This window comes from Triturus cristatus, chromosome 9 (genome assembly GCF_964204655.1).
Source record: "Triturus cristatus chromosome 9, aTriCri1.1, whole genome shotgun sequence".
In the NCBI taxonomy this organism is placed as follows: domain Eukaryota; kingdom Metazoa; phylum Chordata; class Amphibia; order Caudata; family Salamandridae; genus Triturus; species Triturus cristatus.
Window position 1 is genome coordinate 18,887,536 of NC_140592.1, and position 18,963 is coordinate 18,906,498.

Consider the following 18,963-nt stretch of genomic DNA (forward strand, 5'->3'; position numbering starts at 1 on the left):
CTTAAAATGTATCCTCTCCCTGACTGAGCGAGTCATCTAGGACAGCACGCCTCATGGGCTGTCTTAAAATGTATCCTCTCCCTGATTGATTGAGTCATCTAGGACAGGACGTCTCATGGGTTATCTTAAAATGTATCCTCTCCCTGACTGAGTGAGTCATCTAGGACAGGACGTCTCATGGGCTATCTGAAAATGTATCCTCCCTGACTGAGCGAGTCATCTAGGACAGGACATCTCATGGGCTGTCTTAAAATGCATCCTCTCCCTGACTGAGTGAGTCATCTAGGACAGGACGTCTCATGGGCTGTCTTAAAATGTATCCTCTCCCTGACTGATTGAGTCATCTAGGACAGGATGTCACATGGGCTATATTAAAATGTATCCTCTCCCTGACTGAGCGAGTCATCTAGGACAGCACATCTCATGGGCTATCCTAAAATGTATCCTCTCCTTGACTGAGTGAGTCATCTAGGACAGCACGTGTCATGGGCTATCTTAAAATGTATCCTCTCCCTGACTGATTGAGTCATCTAGGGCAGGACGTCTCATGGGCAATCTTAAAATGTATCCTCTCCCTGACTGAGTGAGTCATCTAGGACAGGACGTCTCATTGGCTATCTTAAAATGTATCCTCTCCCTGACTGAGTGAGTCATCTAGGACAGCACGTCTCATGGGCTGTCTTAAAATGTATCCTCCCTGACTGAGTGAGTCATCTAGGACAGCACGTCTCATGGGCTATTCTTAAAATGTATTCTCACCCTGACAGAGTGAGTCATCTAGGGCAGGACGTCTCATGGGCAACCTTAATATGTATCCTCTCCCTGACTGAGTGAGTCATCTAGGACAGGACGTCTCCTGGGCTATCTTAAAATGTATCCTCTCCCTGACTGAGTGAGTCATCTAGGGCAGGACGTCTCATGGGCTATCTTAAAATGTATCCTCTCCCTGACTGAGTGAGTCATCTACGACAGCACGTCTCATGGGCTATCTTAAAATGTATCCTCTCCCTGACTGAGTGAGTCATCTAGGACAGCATGTTTCATGGGCTATCTTAAAATGTATCCTCTCCCTGACTGAGTGAGTCATCTAGGACAGCACGTCTCATGGGCTATCTTAAAATGTATCCTCTCCCTGACTGAGTGAGTCATCTAGGACAGCACGTCTCATGGGCTATCTTAAAATGTATCCTCTCCCTGACAGAGGGAGTCATCTAGGGCAGGACGTCTCATGGGCAACCTTAAAATGTATCCTCTCCCTGACTGAGTGAGTCATCTAGGACAGTACGTCTCATGGGCTATCTTAAAATGTATCCCCTCCCTGACTGAGTGAGTCATCTAGGACAGGACGTCTCATGGGCTATGTTAAAATGTATCCTCTCCCTGACTGATTGAGTCATCTAGGACAGCACGTCTCATGGGCTGTCTTAAAATGTATCCTCTCCCTGACTGAGTGAGTCATCTAGGACAGCACGTCTCATGGGCTATCTTAAAATATATCCTCTCCCTGACTGATTGAGTCATCTAGGACAGCACGTCTCATGGGCTATCTTAAAATGTATCCTCTCCCTGACTGAGTAAGGAATCTAGGGCAGGACGTCTTTGAAAATGTTTGAGATGTAGAGCTTGTAAAAAGGAATGTATATGTCCTGACCATCGGTTATCTTTCATTGATACTGCTTCTACTTGTGGCACATCCCTTCACTAGGACTCCGCCCACCCCTTGCCTTATCATTGGGGGTGGATGATAAATTCAGCTCCACCGGCAGAGTTATCAGAGTTTTGGCCACTCTGAGTTGTGCTTGTAATACAGAATTCCGGCCGAACTCTGACAACCGCCACATGGCAGTGTTTTTTCTTGTGCACATCTCGTCAACGGTAAGTTGGCGCAGTCTAGAACGAATCCCTAGAGTGATTTTCAAGCACTAGGAGGGCACATGGCGGGATTTTCTCTTAGCGGGCGGTCTAGACCGTTCACGGTACGAAAGCTCCCGCTCGAGTAGAAAATCTACCCCAGCGTCAAAAAAGAAGCAGCGCCCTCTGGCACGCCTCATGGTGCAATTCGTGCTGATTTTGCAGTGCGGAACAAGCTTCCGGTGCTAAAAATCACTGCAAGCAGCGCAACATGTCGATTTCTGCCCATTCGTGGAACTCTGCAGAACATTGCAGAGTTTTCATGTAACTCCACAGAATTCCACAGAGTGAAACTTCCCAAGTTCTGCCCAGCTCTACTTATCATGACAGATGAATTGTTATTCACCTGTCATCAGGTGTTATAAAAAGCCAACTAAATTCCACCAGAAACTGGTGCCCAGAGCTTCAAGACAGGAAGAAACTCAACGTCGTCAGCGGCGAGCATCTCAGGGGTCTTCATAGTGCTGTTACAGTGTCTTCTTCACCCATGGTCAGTGGTGAGCATCTCAGGGGTCTTCATAGTGCTGTTACAGTGTCTTCTTCACCCATGGTCAGTGGTGAGCATCTCAGGGGTCTTCATAGTGCTGTTACAGTGTCTTCTTCACCTATGGTCAGTGGTGAGCATCTCAGGGGTCTTCATAGTGCTGTTACAGTGTCTTCTTCACCCATGGTCAGTGGTGAGCATCTCAGGGGTCTTCATAGTGCTGTTACAGTGTCTTCTTCACCCATGGTCAGTGGTGAGCATCTCAGGGGTCTTCATAGTGCTGTCACAGTGTCTTCTTCACCCATGGTCAGTGGTGAGCATCTCAGGGGTCTTCATAGTGCTGTTACAGTGTCTTCTTCACCCATGGTCAGTGGTGAGCATCTCAGGGGTCTTCATAGTGCTGTTACAGTGTCTTCTTCACCCATGGTCAGTGGTGAGCATCTCAGGGGTCTTCATAGTGCTGTTACAGTGTCTTCTTCACCCATGGTCAGTGGTGAGCATCTCAGGGGTCTTCATAGTGCTGTTACAGTGTCTTCTTCACCCATGGTCAGTGGTGCGCATCTCAGGGGTCTTCATAGTGCTGTTACAGTGTCTTCGTCCAACATGGCCACCACCACACCCATCCTTGAGAACTCTGAGTAAGAATCACAAAATCAAAGCAAACAAAACACACAACACAAATCAAACGTATTCTAACAGGGGTTGTCATCAAAAAGTAGGAGCAATATTGTGTTAGCCATACATGAAGCATCGAGAAATGACTACCTAAACATAGCAAGGAAAAAAGAACATAATCTTTGAAATACTGCATGGTGTTTTTATTGGCATTCCGCAAAATATGTTCTTTTAACGAAAGATATTAGATTGGGCATTCTACGTCTGGAAGGATCTTAAAATATATTTTCATCTCGGAAAGAGCCTTTAAAAATATTCATATCTGTAAATAACTTAATAATCTGATCCCACAGTATACCTAAAATAAATGTGAGGCAGAGCGTTGCAACTGAGCCCTTCAGAACAAATGACACAGACTACACACAACACTTCCCTAGACTAGGACAAATGACAACGACCACACACAACACTTCCCTGGAGTAGGACAAATGACAACGACCACACACAACATTTCTCTAGACTCGGATAAAACACAGCAAATATACACAACACTTCCCTAAATTGGTACAAATGTTAGCGACCACACTCAACACTCCCCTACAACAGGACAAATGACAACGACCACACACAACACTTCCATAGAGTAGGACAAACAACAAAGACCACACACAACTCTTCCCAATAGTAGAACAAATGATAAGGACCACACACAACACTGCCCTAGAGTAGGACAAATCACAACAACCACACACAACACTTCCCAAGAGTAGGACAAATGACAATGACAGCACACAACAGTCCCCTAGAGTAGGACAAATGACAACAACCAAACACAATACTTCCCAAGAGTAGGACAAGTGATAACGATCATACACAATATTTCCCAAGAGTAGGACAAATAATAAGGACCACACACAACACTTCCCAAGAGTAGGACAACTGATAAGGACTATACACAACACTTCCCTAGAGTAGGACAAGTGATAACAACCAAACACAACACTTCCCAAGAGTAGGACACATGGCAATGACCACACACAACTCTCCCCTAGAGTAGGGCAAATGATAACAACCACCCACAACACTTCTCTAGAGTAGGACAAATCACAACAACCACACACAACTCTTCCCAAGAGCAGCACAAATGACAAGGACCACACACAACACTTCCCAAAAGTAGGACAACTGACAACATCCACAAGCAACACTTCCCTAGAGTAGGACAAGTGACAACACCCACACACAACACTTCCCTAGTGTAGGACAAAGGACAACGACTACACACAACACTTCCCAAGAGCAGGACAAATGACAAGGACCACACACAACACTTCCCTGGAGTAGGACAAATGACAACGACCACACACAACATTTCTCTAGACTCGGATAAAACACAGCAAATATACACAACACTTCCCTAAATTGGTACAAATGATAGCGACCAAACTCAACACTCCCCTACAACAGGACAAATGACAACGACCACACACAACACTTCCATAGAGTAGGACAAACAACAAAGACCACACACAACTCTTCCCAATAGTAGAACAAATGATAAGGACCACACACAACACTGCCCTAGAGTAGGACAAATCACAACAACCACACACAACACTTCCCAAGAGTAGGACAAATGACAATGACAGCACACAACAGTCCCCTAGAGTAGGACAAATGACAACAAACAAACACAATACTTCCCAAGAGTAGGACAAGTGATAACGATCATACACAATATTTCCCAAGAGTAGGACAAATAATAAGGACCACACACAACACTTCTCAAGAGTAGGACAACTGATAAGGACTATACACAACACTTCCCTAGAGTAGGACAAGTGATAACAACCAAACACAACACTTCCCAAGAGTAGGACACATGACAATGACCACACACAACTCTCCCCTAGAGTAGGGCAAATGATAAGAACCACCCACAACATTTCTCTAGAGTAGGACAAATCACAACGACCACACACAACTCTTCCCAAGAGCAGGACAAATGACAAGGACCACACACAACAATTCCCAAAAGTAGGACAAATGACAACATCCACAAGCAACACTTCCCTAGAGTAGGACAAGTGACAACACCCACACACAACACTTCCCTAGTGTAGGACAAAGGACAACGACTACACACAACACTTCCCAAGAGCAGGACAAATGACAAGGACCACACACAACACTCCCCTAGAGGAGGACAAATGACAATGACCACACACAACACTTCGCAAGAGTAGGACAAATGACAATGACCACACACAACTCTTCCCAAGAGCAGGACGAATGACACGGACTACACACAACACTCCCCTGGAGTAGGACAAATGACGACGACCACACACAACACTTCCCTAGACTAGGACAAGTGACAAAGACCACATACAACACTTCCCTAGAGTAGGACAAGTGACAACGACCACAAACAATACTTCCCTAGAGCAGGACAAATGACAACAACCACTTTTAACACTTCCCGAGAGTAGGACAGATGACAACGACCACACACAACACTTCCCTAGAGCAGGACAAATGACAACAACCACTTATAACACTTCCCTAGAGTAGGACAAATGACAACAACCACATACAACACTTCCCTAGAGTAGGACAAGTGACAATGACCACAAACAATACTTTCCTAGAGTAGGACAAATGACAACAGCCACTTTTAACACTTCCCTAGAATAGGACAAATGACAAAGACCACACACAACACTTTCCTAGAGCAGGACAAATGACAACAACCACAGACATCACTTCCCTAGAGTAGGACAAATGACAACGACCACACACAACACTTCCCAAGAGTAGGATAAATGACAAAGACCACACACACCTCTTACCTTAGAGTAGGACAAATGACAACGACACACACAAAACTTCCCTAGAGTAGGACAAATGACAATGACCACACACAACACTTCCCAAGAAGTAATTTGTGGACCACGTGGGCCAGATTTCCCACATCCAAGGTACAATCAAATGTGGATTTATGATGCCTTTTGGCAAGGTTTGTGTTATGGAAATACTATATCAATACATAGAGTGGATAAAAAAAGAAATTTCAAGCAATTTGGTATCCTCCAGATGATTGCCTCATTACTCCCAGAAGAAGGAGGCTGCAGCCCAGCAGACTATTGAGCCAGCGGTGGACGTAACTCGCATGATTCTGTGTAGCGGAATAACGAGGAATTAACTGAAAGTTCCACAAGACGAAGCAGATTTTTGCTCAAAGAGTAATTCTGCATTTAGTGCTAGTTTATTAATGCAAACTTCCCCTTCGTGCCAAAAATGGACATGAGAATGGATTTTGTGCTCAGAAATAATGTTAAGTGCCACTCGCTAAATTTGTACTTGGGGTAAGATTTCCCACCCCCCAACGTACTCCCACCATTTGGTGCTATTTTCTCTGCACAAAATGCACCCTCACGTCCCAAATGGACGCAAGGATGCATTTTGTGCTAAGAAGTATCGCTAAATGCAACTGAACACTAATAGTGATGATCGAGAGCAGCCACTCGTGCTCACTAAATGTGCTCTCATGGGTTATTAATTTGCCCAATACTTAATTTTATAAATTGCATACACAGGCACAATGGCTTATTATCAGTAATTCCGCGTTGAAGAGTAATGCAGACTTGCCAAAATTACTTTGATTACTCCGGTGTGTTGGACTTGGCCCTTTATGCAGGGTCCTCCTCAAATTTTTTGCCTTCACTCTTCTGTTTTCTGAAGCCATTTTACTGGCTTTAAGTTCTCTGCACATCTTACCCTTACTAGCCAGTGCTAAAATGCTTGTGCTCTCTCCCTAAAACATGGTGAAATTTAGTCACACACAATTGGCATACTTTATTTACTTGTAAGACCCTACTACAGATACCCAGGGCCTGTAAATTAAATACTATTAGTGGGTCACATTCATTGTGTCATCCACTTAAGTAGCCTTTTAAACATATCTCAGGCCTACTATTGCTGCTGGAGTGTGCAATTTTAAACTGCCACTTTGACCTGTCAAAATAAACCTTTTAGCAGGCCTATACCTTCCTTTTTAATGCAAATGGGCACCCATACGTTAGGCCTTAAGCATCCCAGTGGGCAGGGTGCAGTGTATTTAAAAAGTGGGACATGTACTTTTAAAATTTACATGCTCTAGTTAAATTCATTGTTCACTACTGCAAGGCCTACCTCAACCATAGGATAACATTGGGTTACCTTATTACAAATAATAAGTGTTGATTTAAAATTGAGAGCAAGTAGGAAGGTCAAATTTGGTGTCTAAAGAATTGTAATTTAAAACCCTCTTTAACTGGACAATCACATTTTAAGTCACAATTCTGAAAGTCCCATTTTTAGAAAGTTGGCATTTTCTTTTCCTAGCCATTTGGTGCCTGCAGCCTGTATCCTGGGTGTTGGACCCGGCCTCGTAGCATGGCTCTACTTGTCCCCGCACCACCAAACCTGGTACCTGCAGCCCCGAGCCCACGGCCTAGCCGATCCTTTTCACCAGAACACACGAACCCGACCCGGACATCCTCGGCCATGGCCTCTCCCCCTTCGGCCACCCCGGGCCCGCGTGCCCACTCATGCACCAAGATGGCCGCCCGGCCCCAGCGCGACCCGGGCCTAGCGGCGCCACTCCGGCTGGAGGACACCCCGCTTGCCAGGGGATGAGAGAGGGAGGAGCAGTTCTATCGCACCTCTGAACTCCCCTGGGACGATGAGTTTCGATCGGCCCTCCGGCCTCCCTGAGAGCTGGCTCCACGCCTGCTGGGTGTCTGGGACTCCTCCCGACCCGGCCCTGAAAGGATCAAAAGACAATGGCAGGAAACCCCGACAAGCGACCCCCAGGTGACAAGACCCCTGCCTGCACAGACTCCGGACATCAAAGAGGGGTCGACCTATAACAAGGGGTGCTCTGAGACTGTCCGGAGATTCGACGCTGGAACAACGAGAGCCTGCTGACGCGGTCGCGGCTCCTGGAACTTAGAACCACCTGAGCCCTGCTGAGTGACTCGCGGCTCCCTGAAGATCGTAAGACCTCCGAACTTGTACCTGAGCCCTGCTGAGTGACTCGCGGCTCCCCGAAGATCGTAAGACCTCCGAACTTGTACTTGAGCCCTGCTGAGTGACTCGCGGCTCCCTGAAGATCGTAAGACCTCCGAACTGTACCTGAGCCCGCTGAGTGACTCGCGGCTTCCACCGACTCCACTGGTCCCGCCGGACCCCAACAACAACAAGCCTACCCCCCAGCTCGAGGATTGTGAGCTGTGCGCCGGGTACGTCCTCGCCTTGAACCTTTTACCAGAGACTGTCCCGCTACCCCTATCCCTTCCGAGACTCATTGAGCCCGCGCTCTCCCTGTACATATTTGCAGTGCTAACCTGTTTGATAAAGAGTGATTCCTAAGAACGCACGGTGTGGTGTTTCTGTGTCGTGTGGTGCCAGAAGTACGATCCTCGATACGGGATTCCTCCTCCTGAGGAGTCTCCCGCCAGTGCCCGGCTACGATACTTTGAGGGTGGATCTCAGGGTAGCCAGGACCCCCTTTCCGGACCCCTCTGAGGTCGCCGTCTAACATTGGTGGCAAGCGACGGGATTCGGGCCCATCACCTGAAGATCGTACCGTGAACGACGGACGCACTACCGACAAAGATGGCAGAAGGAAACGTCATGATCCCCGCAGAAACCAACGCCAACAGGGTGTTCCAGGTGGAACAACTAGAGGAATACACGCACAAAGAACTAAAGCAATTCTGCAAAGAACTTAAAATCGCTACCACCGGTCTCAACACCAAAGAGGATTTACAGAAAGCACTGAAAGCTTGGGTGGATGCCGGGGCCTCCCGCCCGGAAGGCACGGGGGAGCACCCCGACGAAGCCGAACCCCCCCAAGGCGAAAGCAGCAGCAATCAGGTGCGAGGCATCGTACCAGACAGGGGCCTATCCCCGGAAGAACTCGCGGACAGAGAGAGAAGCCGCAATCACGAACTCGAGTTAGCCAAACTCAAAATCGAAGGCGAATTAAAGTTAGCGGAAAAAAAGCTAGCAGTAGAGCAAATGCGCGTGCAAGGCGAGCTAGAAGAGAAGAAGCTCCAACGGGAACACGAAGGAAGGAAGCTCCAACTAGAGCACGAACGCAGCTTGAAGGAAATCGAGCTCAAGGCCAGAAGCGAGGAAGGGAGGCCCCCGGGAAACCGAGAGGCGGCCTCCCCAGCGGAGCAGAAGGTCCACATCCCCAAGGACGTGGTCAAAGAATATTATAAAAACGATGACATTCAACAATGGTTCAGGGCCTACGAGGTCGCCATGACCTCCCATCGGGTCCAGCAGAAGGACTGGGGGGCGGGGTTGTGGGGACGGTTTCTGAGCGAAGGAAGAGACACCCTGCTCGACCTACCCCTCTCTCTGCAGACCTCCTACAGCCACATGAAAGAGGCTCTACTCACAAGGTACGGTCTCACCCCCGAGATGTACCGTCAGCGATTCCGGGACTGCAGGAAAATCCCGAGCACCACCTGGGTGGAATATGTAAACTTTTTCAGTCGGGCCTTCGATGGGTGGATCAAGGGCAGCAAAGTCACCACCCTTGAGGAACTCACCAACCTCATGTTGTGGGAACACCTGGCTGCGAACTGCTTTGTGGAACTACGCCAGCATCTGCTTGACAGCAAACTCACCGATCCCAGGAAGCTGGCGGTGGAAGCAGACCGCTGGACCAACACCCGGGTCCCCCGGGGCATGGTAGGAGAATACCCCCGAGCCAGTCAGGGACCACCCCGCCAGAGAGGAGGAGGGAACCAGGGAGGGCAGCGAGAGTCCCAGCCTAGCCCCCCGAAGACCCAACCTCCACCTTTTCCAGCGCCCCCCCACCAGTAACGGGACCCCCCGGGAGACGGGGACACCGGGTAACAGTCACTTGCTTTCGTTGCCAGAAGCCCGGGCACTACGCCAATGACCCAGAGTGCCCCATGGCCACCCAAATCACCCCTGCAAGACAGATAGCCAACATAGCTCTGGGGGAGGAGGTTGAGGAAACCGGGGAGTGGGAACCCGCAGCTATGGCCCTAGTATCCCTGGGAGATAGAGAGATGGTCCCTGGTAGCCTCCTGCCCTCCAACACGAAGAAATACGGGCAGCTCGTCAAGATCAATGGCCACCAAATAGAGGCCCTGCGGGACACCGGGGCCAGCATCACCGGTGTCCTCAGGCACTTAGTCCCCGAGGAGCAGATCCTCCCCAACGTCTTTTGCCCGGTAATTTCCGCCGATAATAGAGAGAGTATGTGTCAGGTAGCCCTGGTGCCGTTTGAGTGGGGTGGGGTGACAGGTAAACTGAGGGTTGCCGTAAGAACCTCCCAGCCGGTCGACTGCCTCTTAGGGAACGACCTGGAGAGTTCTCCCTGGAAGCACGTCAAGCGCAAGGCCCACCTAGGAATGATGGGGCTCCCCGAGTGGGTGTGCGACTCCACCCGATCTATGTCAGCTCGACTTCCCCCCCTGGGAGAAGTCGAAGACGCCCCGACCAAGGAAGTCAGAACAGTGACCCCCGAGGGTCCTCCCGTCCCCCCATCGGAAGGGCCAGTCGCCAGCGACGAACCCTCGCCGTCCGACACCGCCCCAGTCCCCGAGTTAGGCGATCTACCCGAATTGGCCCCATGGCACCACGAGGGCGGGCCCACCCGGGAGGAATTTTGCCGGGAGCAAGCCACTTGTCCCTCCCTGGTCGGACTGCGGCGCCAGGCCGAGGGCCAAGCCGCAGGCGACCAAACTGGAACGCACCGAATTTATTGGGAAAATAACATTTTGTACAGTGAGCAGAAGTCGGTGGAGCTGGGATCCGGACGGGTGCTGGTGGTACCCCTCCGCTTCCGAGACTTCCTCCTGGGCTTAGCCCACGACGTCCCCCTCGCCGGCCACCTGGGTCAAGACAAGACCTACAGCCGTCTCGTGACCCATTTTTACTGGCCTAGAATGAGAGCAGCTGTAGAAGCCCACTGCAAGTCCTGTCCCACGTGCCAAGCTAGTGGGAAGAGTGGGGGGAAGCGCAAGGCTCCCCTCCAACCCTTCCCGGTCGTCAGTACCCCCTTCGAACGAGTCGGGATCGACATCGTGGGGCCCCTGGACCCCCCCACCTCCCAAGGTCACCGTTTCATCCTGGTCCTAGTGGATCACGCCACCCGATACCCTGAGGCTATCCCCCTATGCACCGTCACGGCCCCCGTGGTGGGCCGGGCCCTGATGGGGATCTTTCCCCGGGTGGGTTTTCCCCGCGAGGTCGTGAGCGATCGCGGCACTAATTTTATCTCGAAGTACATGACGTCCCTGTGGCAACAATGTGGAGTGTCCTATAAGTTCACCACCCCGTACCATCCCCAAGGGAACGGCCTAGTAGAGAGGTTTAACAGGACTCTGAAAGGGATGATCACCGGCCTAGAAGAGCCCCTCCGGCGTAAGTGGGACGTCCTGCTCCCCTGCCTCTTGTTCGCTTACCGAGAAGTCCCCCAGAAGTCCCTAGGGTTCAGCCCGTTTGAGTTGCTCTATGGGCACCCCGTCCGAGGTCCCCTCAGTTTGGTTAAGGAAGGGTGGGAGGCGGCACCCCAGACCACCCCACGAGATGTGTTCCAATATGTTCTGACCCTCCGGAACCAGACCAGGAAGTTCCGAGCACTGGCCGAGGCCAACCTAGAGGCAAGACAAGAAGAGATGAAGCGCTGGTACGACCAGAATGCCACTCTGGTCGAGTTCCAGCCGGGCCAACAAGTATGGGTCATGGCCCCCGTGAGGCCAGGCGCCCTCCAGGACAGGTGGACCGGGCCCTACAAAGTGATTGAGCGGAAGAGTCAAGTCACATACTTGGTGGACGTCCAGTCGCCTCGGGATCCCCTTCGGGTCCTTCACGTGAACCGCCTCAAGCCTCACTTCGTGCGGACAGAACTGAGCCTCCTGCTGGCCACCGATGACGGGGCCGAAGATGAGTCCGATCCCCTCCCGGACCTCCTGTGTGTCAAGGAGCAGGATGGCTCCGTGGAAGGAGTGAACCTCTCCCCAGCTCTCACTGCCCAGCAACAAGAGGACTGCCGCCAGCTCCTAGGACAATTTGCCGACCTCTTCTCCCTGATCCCCCGAGTCACCGACTGGTGTGTCCATGACGTGGATACCGGGGACAGCCCGCCGGTGCGACACCGAGCATACCGGGTCCCTGACCGGGTCCGGTCCTGCAGTCAAGCTGAAGTCTCGAAGATGTTGACCATGGGGGTAATCGAGCCATCTGACAGTCCCTGGGCCAGCCCCGTGGTCCTGGTCCCGAAGGCAGCGGCCCCCGGTGTCGCCCCCGAGCTCCGATTCTGTGTGGACTACCGGGGGCTCAATGACGTCACCCGAGCCGATGCCCACCCCATTCCACGGGCCGACGAGCTCATTGACCGACTCGGGGCAGCCCGGTTCCTCAGCACATTCGACCTCACCTGCGGATACTGGCAGATTGCGCTCACCGAGGGAGCCAAGGAGCGGTCCGCCTTCTCCACCCCAGATGGGCATTACCGCTTCCGCGTAATGCCCTTCGGAATGAAAAATGCCCCGGCCACCTTCCAGCGACTGGTGAATAGAGTCCTGGCCGGGCTGGAACAGTTCAGCGCGGCCTATGTAGACGACATCGCCGTTTTCAGTTCCGAATGGAGTGAGCACCTCCAGCACCTCCGGAGGGTGCTAACCGCCCTGCGCCAGGCAGGCCTCACAGTAAAAGCCAGCAAGTGCCAAATTGGGCAAGGATCAGTAGTCTACCTGGGGCACCAGGTCGGGAGTGGCCAGGTCGCCCCTCTACAGCCGAAGATCGACGCCATCTTGGCCTGGGAACCCCCCACCACCCAAACGGAGGTCCGAGCCTTTCTGGGCCTCACTGGCTACTACCGAAGATTCATCCGGGGGTATGGCAATCTTGTCGGCCCTCTCACAGAACTCACATCCAAAAAACAGCCAAAGAAGGTGCAGTGGACGACTGCCTGCCAGGAGGCGTTCGATGCCCTAAAGAAGGCCATGTGTACTGCCCCCGTCCTCCAGGCTCCCGACTACTCCAAGGAGTTTGTGGTCCAAACCGATGCCTCCGAGCATGGCATTGGGGCCGTCCTGTCCCAGGTGAATGACCAAGGCCTAGACCAGCCCATCGCCTTCCTCAGCCGGCGGCTGTTGCCCAGAGAACAGAGATGGAGCACCATTGAGCGCGAAGCCTTTGCCGTAGTCTGGGCACTCAAGAAACTACGCCCCTACCTGTTCGGCACCCATTTCAAAGTCCAAACCGACCATCGGCCCTTGCGATGGCTCATGCAGATGCGAGGAGAAAACCCCAAGCTACTGCGGTGGTCAATCTCCCTCCAGGGGATGGATTTCACCGTAGAACATCGCCCTGGTACGGACCACGCCAACGCTGACGGCCTCTCCCGGTTCTTCCGCCTCAGCGAAGAGAACCCCACAAGATGATGGGCAGTTCTCTCCGGCTTTCAGCTGGGGGGGACGCGTGTTGGACCCGGCCTCGTAGCATGGCTCTACTTGTCCCCGCACCACCTAACCTGGTACCTGCAGCCCCGAGCCCACGGCCTAGCCGATCCTTTTCACCAGAACACACGCACCCGACCCGGACATCCTCGGCCATGGCCTCTCCCCCTTCGGCCACCCCGGGCCCGCGTGCCCACTCATGCACCAAGATGGCCGCCCGGCCCCAGCGCGACCCGGGCCTAGCGGCGCCACTCCGGCTGGAGGACACCCCGCTTGCCAGGGGATGAGAGAGGGAGGAGCAGTTCTATCGCACCTCTGAACTCCCCTGGGACGATGAGTTTCGATCGGCCCTCCGGCCTCCCTGAGAGCTGGCTCCACGCCTGCTGGGTGTCTGGGACTCCTCCCGACCCGGCCCTGAAAGGATCAAAAGACAATGGCAGGAAACCCCGACAAGCGACCCCCAGGTGACAAGACCCCTGCCTGCACAGACTCCGGACATCAAAGAGGGGTCGACCTATAACAAGGGGTGCTCTGAGACTGTCCGGAGATTCGACGCTGGAACAACGAGAGCCTGCTGACGCGGTCGCAGCTCCTGGAACTTAGAACCACCTGAGCCCTGCTGAGTGACTCGCGGCTCCCTGAAGATCGTAAGACCTCCGAACTTGTACCTGAGCCCTGCTGAGTGACTCGCGGCTCCCCGAAGATCGTAAGACCTCCGAACTTGTACTTGAGCCCTGCTGAGTGACTCGCGGCTCCCTGAAGATCGTAAGACCTCCGAACTGTACCTGAGCCCGCTGAGTGACTCGCGGCTTCCACCGACTCCACTGGTCCCGCCGGACCCCAACAACAACAAGCCAACCCCCCAGCTCGAGGATTGTGAGCTGTGCGCCGGGTACGTCCTCGCCTTGAACCTTTTACCTGAGACTGTCCCGCTACCCCCTATCCCTTCCGAGACTCATTGAGCCCGCGCTCTCCCTGTACATATTTGCAGTGCTAACCTGTTTGATAAAGAGTGATTCCTAAGAACGCACGGTGTGGTGTTTCTGTGTCGTGTGGTGCCAGAAGTACGATCCTCGATACGGGATTCCTCCTCCTGAGGAGTCTCCCGCCAGTGCCCGGCTACGATACTTTGAGGGTGGATCTCAGGGTAGCCAGGACCCCCTTTCCGGACCCCTCTGAGGTCGCCGTCTAACACTGGGTCACATGACTAAGTGTAGCTGGAAGTTAGTCTTAGTTTATTGCTCCCAGACAGGGAGACAAGGGTGATAGGACTTGGCAGGATGGGCCATCTCTGACTAGATGAGGGGAGGAGCTGTCCCCTACCACACTTGCACATTGTAAAGCCTCTCCCTGAGCACACTCACAAAGGGTTTGACACCAGCCTTTTGTGCCCCAGGCAAGCTGGGGTCAGGGCAGGGAGGCGGGAATTTCCAAACACCTCTGGGGATGGAAACCTCCAGAACCTTCTCCTACTTCTGGCACCAGGTATAAATATTGAACTCTAAGACCCAACTTTTCAGTACACCTCTGGACCGGTGGAAAATTAAGATGAACTGCTGTGCTGCTTTGCAAGAAAGACTACCACCCTGTTGCCCAGCCGCCTGAGGGAAAAGGACTGGACCTGCATCTTGAACCCAGGACCACCAGAGTGACTCCAAGGGCTAGGTGGCTGGATTCCTGATTAGAGCCTCAGGGACAGAAACGGCCCCACCCACCTCTGCACTCTCTCTCCCTTCAGGTAGGAGAGCGGCGGATTGTCATCTGTCATCTTTTACCACAACATTGTCCTCCAATCCAGGGACACTTCCTCACAGTGAGGCACCTCAAATGACCTTGAAGGATGCCAATTGCAATAAATCGGCCTCAGGTGTGCTATATTTTTTTTACTAGATTGTGCGCCGTCTGTCCATTGCCAGGCAATTCTTCCGACAGGCAACCTATTTTTTATCTTGAAGATACCTGTTTATTTTCCCTTTTCTGATGCAATTTTGTATCTGATCTGTATGGCTGTCTTGTTGTGGCCCTGGAGTGTGTGAAAGGAGGCTGCCACAGCGTGTCAATGGTTTTCTAACACACATGCCATTTTCCAAACTAAATTTCCAAGTATTTCGATTTACAGGAGCATTGGAAGAATAAATGAGGCATTTTTCTCTTAATCCCGAAGCGTATTGAGAATAAATATTTGGTATGGACAAAAAAAATCAAGCGAGGCAGGTTTCACTTCCTTGATGCATAAAGGTTTAAAACCGATTTTCTGTTTTATGTTTGTGTTTCAAAGTTGCCATATGTTCATTTAAAATTGATAGAATTTCAATAAAAACATGTACTGTATTTTGTAACATACCAGACAAGTCAAATGTATTATTCCTTCTTTTTAGATGTCGGTGTTAAAAAAACTGATTTTCACATACATAAGTAATTTAGATTATTATGAATTTAGCTGTTGGTATGCTTATGCCAGACAGCGTGTAGCAGGAGGCGGAATTGTGAATTTTAATCATGAAATTTCGTAAACATTATGAAAAATTAGTTGAAATGTGGTGAATCTTAGTTGATGGCATCTTGCACTCATGTGAGGTACTGATTGGACACTGGTTTGAGGAAACATTGGGCCATATTCACAAGGATCTATCGCCGAGTTAACGGCACTTTATCGCAGCCAAAGTTGCGATAAACTTATCGCCCTAAAAACAAGCTGGTGTTAACATCCCACAACACCAGTTTACCCACGATAGCAGCCACCAAAAACATTGCCACAGATGACCCCCGCAACTACCGCTAATGAGATGCAGAGTAGGCATTCCCGTGCCAAAAACCGCGACAACACCACTCCACAACATTCACAACGACCAGCCAGTACTGCGATATGAACACAAAAAAAGGCGATAAGGTGCGTTGACCTGGTGCAAAGTCAGACCATAGCCTGCACCACAAAAGGGAGCCCAGCCCAGAGCCACACCTGAAGAACAACTGGTCATGCGGCCCGGACACCCAAGAGGGCCACAACACCTACCGCCATCACTCCAGGACCCCAACACCCACCCAGACCCCCCCGACCACCACAGAGGCAGCGCAGACAAAGACAGCGGACCCCCAGGAAACGCACCAGCCTCACAGACCCAACACCTGACAATGTCATTGCCCACTACAGGCACAAGAGGACAACCATTGTACGCATCCTGACCACCATCGCCCAACAGTCCGATGGCACCAACACAGCGGACAACCACCATCCCACCCCACACAAAGCTGCTGGCTGTGCTGCACCTGTTGGCCCCTGGCACCCCCCAACCAACACCCGCCAGAGTCGGGGAGTCTCACAGATAGCCACATCCAAGTCCCTCACACCTGTCCTGGACAGCACCATCAGCCTGCTACCCCAGTCCCTATACATCCAACACAATGCGCAGGATCCGCTGAAGCCCAAGAAAGGACCATACGCCATAGCTGGATGCAAGTTCGTGTTGGGGGTAATCCACAGCACACATGTCCTACCTGTGCCCCCTGGTGACACAGCACACCATCAGCGCAACAGAAAGCACACATCTCACATCAATGTGCAAGCAACATTCGAACTCCGTGGAACCTCAACCATTCTTGCCTCCAAATACCCAGCCAGTGTGCATGATACCTCCATCCTCCTACAGTCCATCAGCAACCAGCGTTCCCAGGATGGCACCAAGGGAAATGCACAGCCCCTTGGCATGTTCCAAATGAACACCCCACTCACCTCAACTCCACAACCATGCAACTCACAACTCTGGCAATGCACATGTCACCAAATCACAACCAACATGCAAATCAACATGCCCACACACCAGACACGACAGAACAACTCACAATGGTAACCTGGGCAAGCCGTGAACATGAGCCATCAACGGCATGGCACCCCAGCCACACAATAGCTGAATGTGGGTAGAGGTGGCAACCAGGCATGTGTGAAGGATGCAGGAGAACCATTATTAGGAAAGTACACAATGCCAAGAGTGGCGGAGATGTGCTGGACAGACCACAGTATGCAGAACACACCCATATCCATGGCGACATACACCTCTGGTGTATGGAATGTAGTGGACAGTGAAAGCACGCATGTCACCCCAGCCAGTGGGGCAGTGCGCGGAAATGTTGCCTGTTACGCCCCCCCCCCGCCCCCCCCCCCGTAATCGTGAGCAGAGTGGGATGGCCGGGCGTTTGCCAGGCCAGCGTATGGGTGTGAATAAAAAGCACGTAGTCCTGGGCATAGTCCTCTTCCGGAAAGCCCAACGTCTCTGCCAGGGTGGCACCTTTCACCACGCCACAAGGCCGACGCCGTCCTCATGAGCGGATTTGTCTGCGATCCTGTGCGCCTGCCGTACCCCGGCCCGCTGGACCCTGAACCCATCAGGCCCGCATCTGCGCAGCCAGGCCACACTGATCAACTTCAGACACCGGCATGTGTCAAGGAGGGCCCACCACATGCCTGCGCAAGCTCCAAGCCTGAGGCACGCGACCTTGGCAGCCTCCTCAGACCATCACGGCCTCCACGACACAGGCCCGCTTTAATCATTTCTCGTTGACGTACTCTACTGCCGCCTCCGGCCTACACCACGGTCAAGTAGGTCACACATTTGGAACTGAGTCTTGATTACACGATGGCAGAGTACATATGTTCATTGCAGAATTTATATCAGTGTACTCCCTTCGATGTGGTGCCACCAACTCTGCGCATGGCATTCTTACGACACATGTCTGTTGTTCCCTGCTGGCTACTGCCTTCGGCTGACACTATGGACAAGTAGGTCACACATTTGGAACTGAGTCTTGATCATACATTATCCGTGTAAGCACAAGAAGGAAGATTCTACTTCACTGTCCTCCCTTCAGTCAGGTGGCAGCAACCATGTGCATAGCATCCCAACGACACGTTGCTGTGGGCCTTTGCTGACCGCTGCCCCCGGCCCACACTGTGGTTGAATAGGTCACACACACTTTCAAGTTCAGCCTTGATTTATTTATGGCAGACTTGATGTCATTGTACAGGCCTCATCGCAGACTTCATCCCCTTTCAGCCCCGGTGCCACTATGTCTATTCCCCGAGATCCATGGACACTTTCTAGTTAGATTTTGGTGGCAACTGAGTCCATGGACTTGGGCTTGTCGTCGCCATCATGGCGGTGATACTGACTTTGTGGCTAAAACGATGCCGTGGCATTCCACCACTCCATTTGCTGCTTCCGGACAGCTTCCACCCTCTGCATCATGGCCTGGAGGACACCTTCCACTGTCCCCCGCAACTCTCCGCAACATACACCTCGGACATTGACGAAGAGCCGCTCAGGTCGCATGGCCCATCTGACTGCACCGCAAGTCACCGTCCCGTGGCTGGGAGCCTGTGCCGGCCGCAGTGCATCCAGGGCCACTAACTGTGCTGGTCATGTCGTGACCCATTCTTCTGGGATATTGGATGGCATCTGAAGG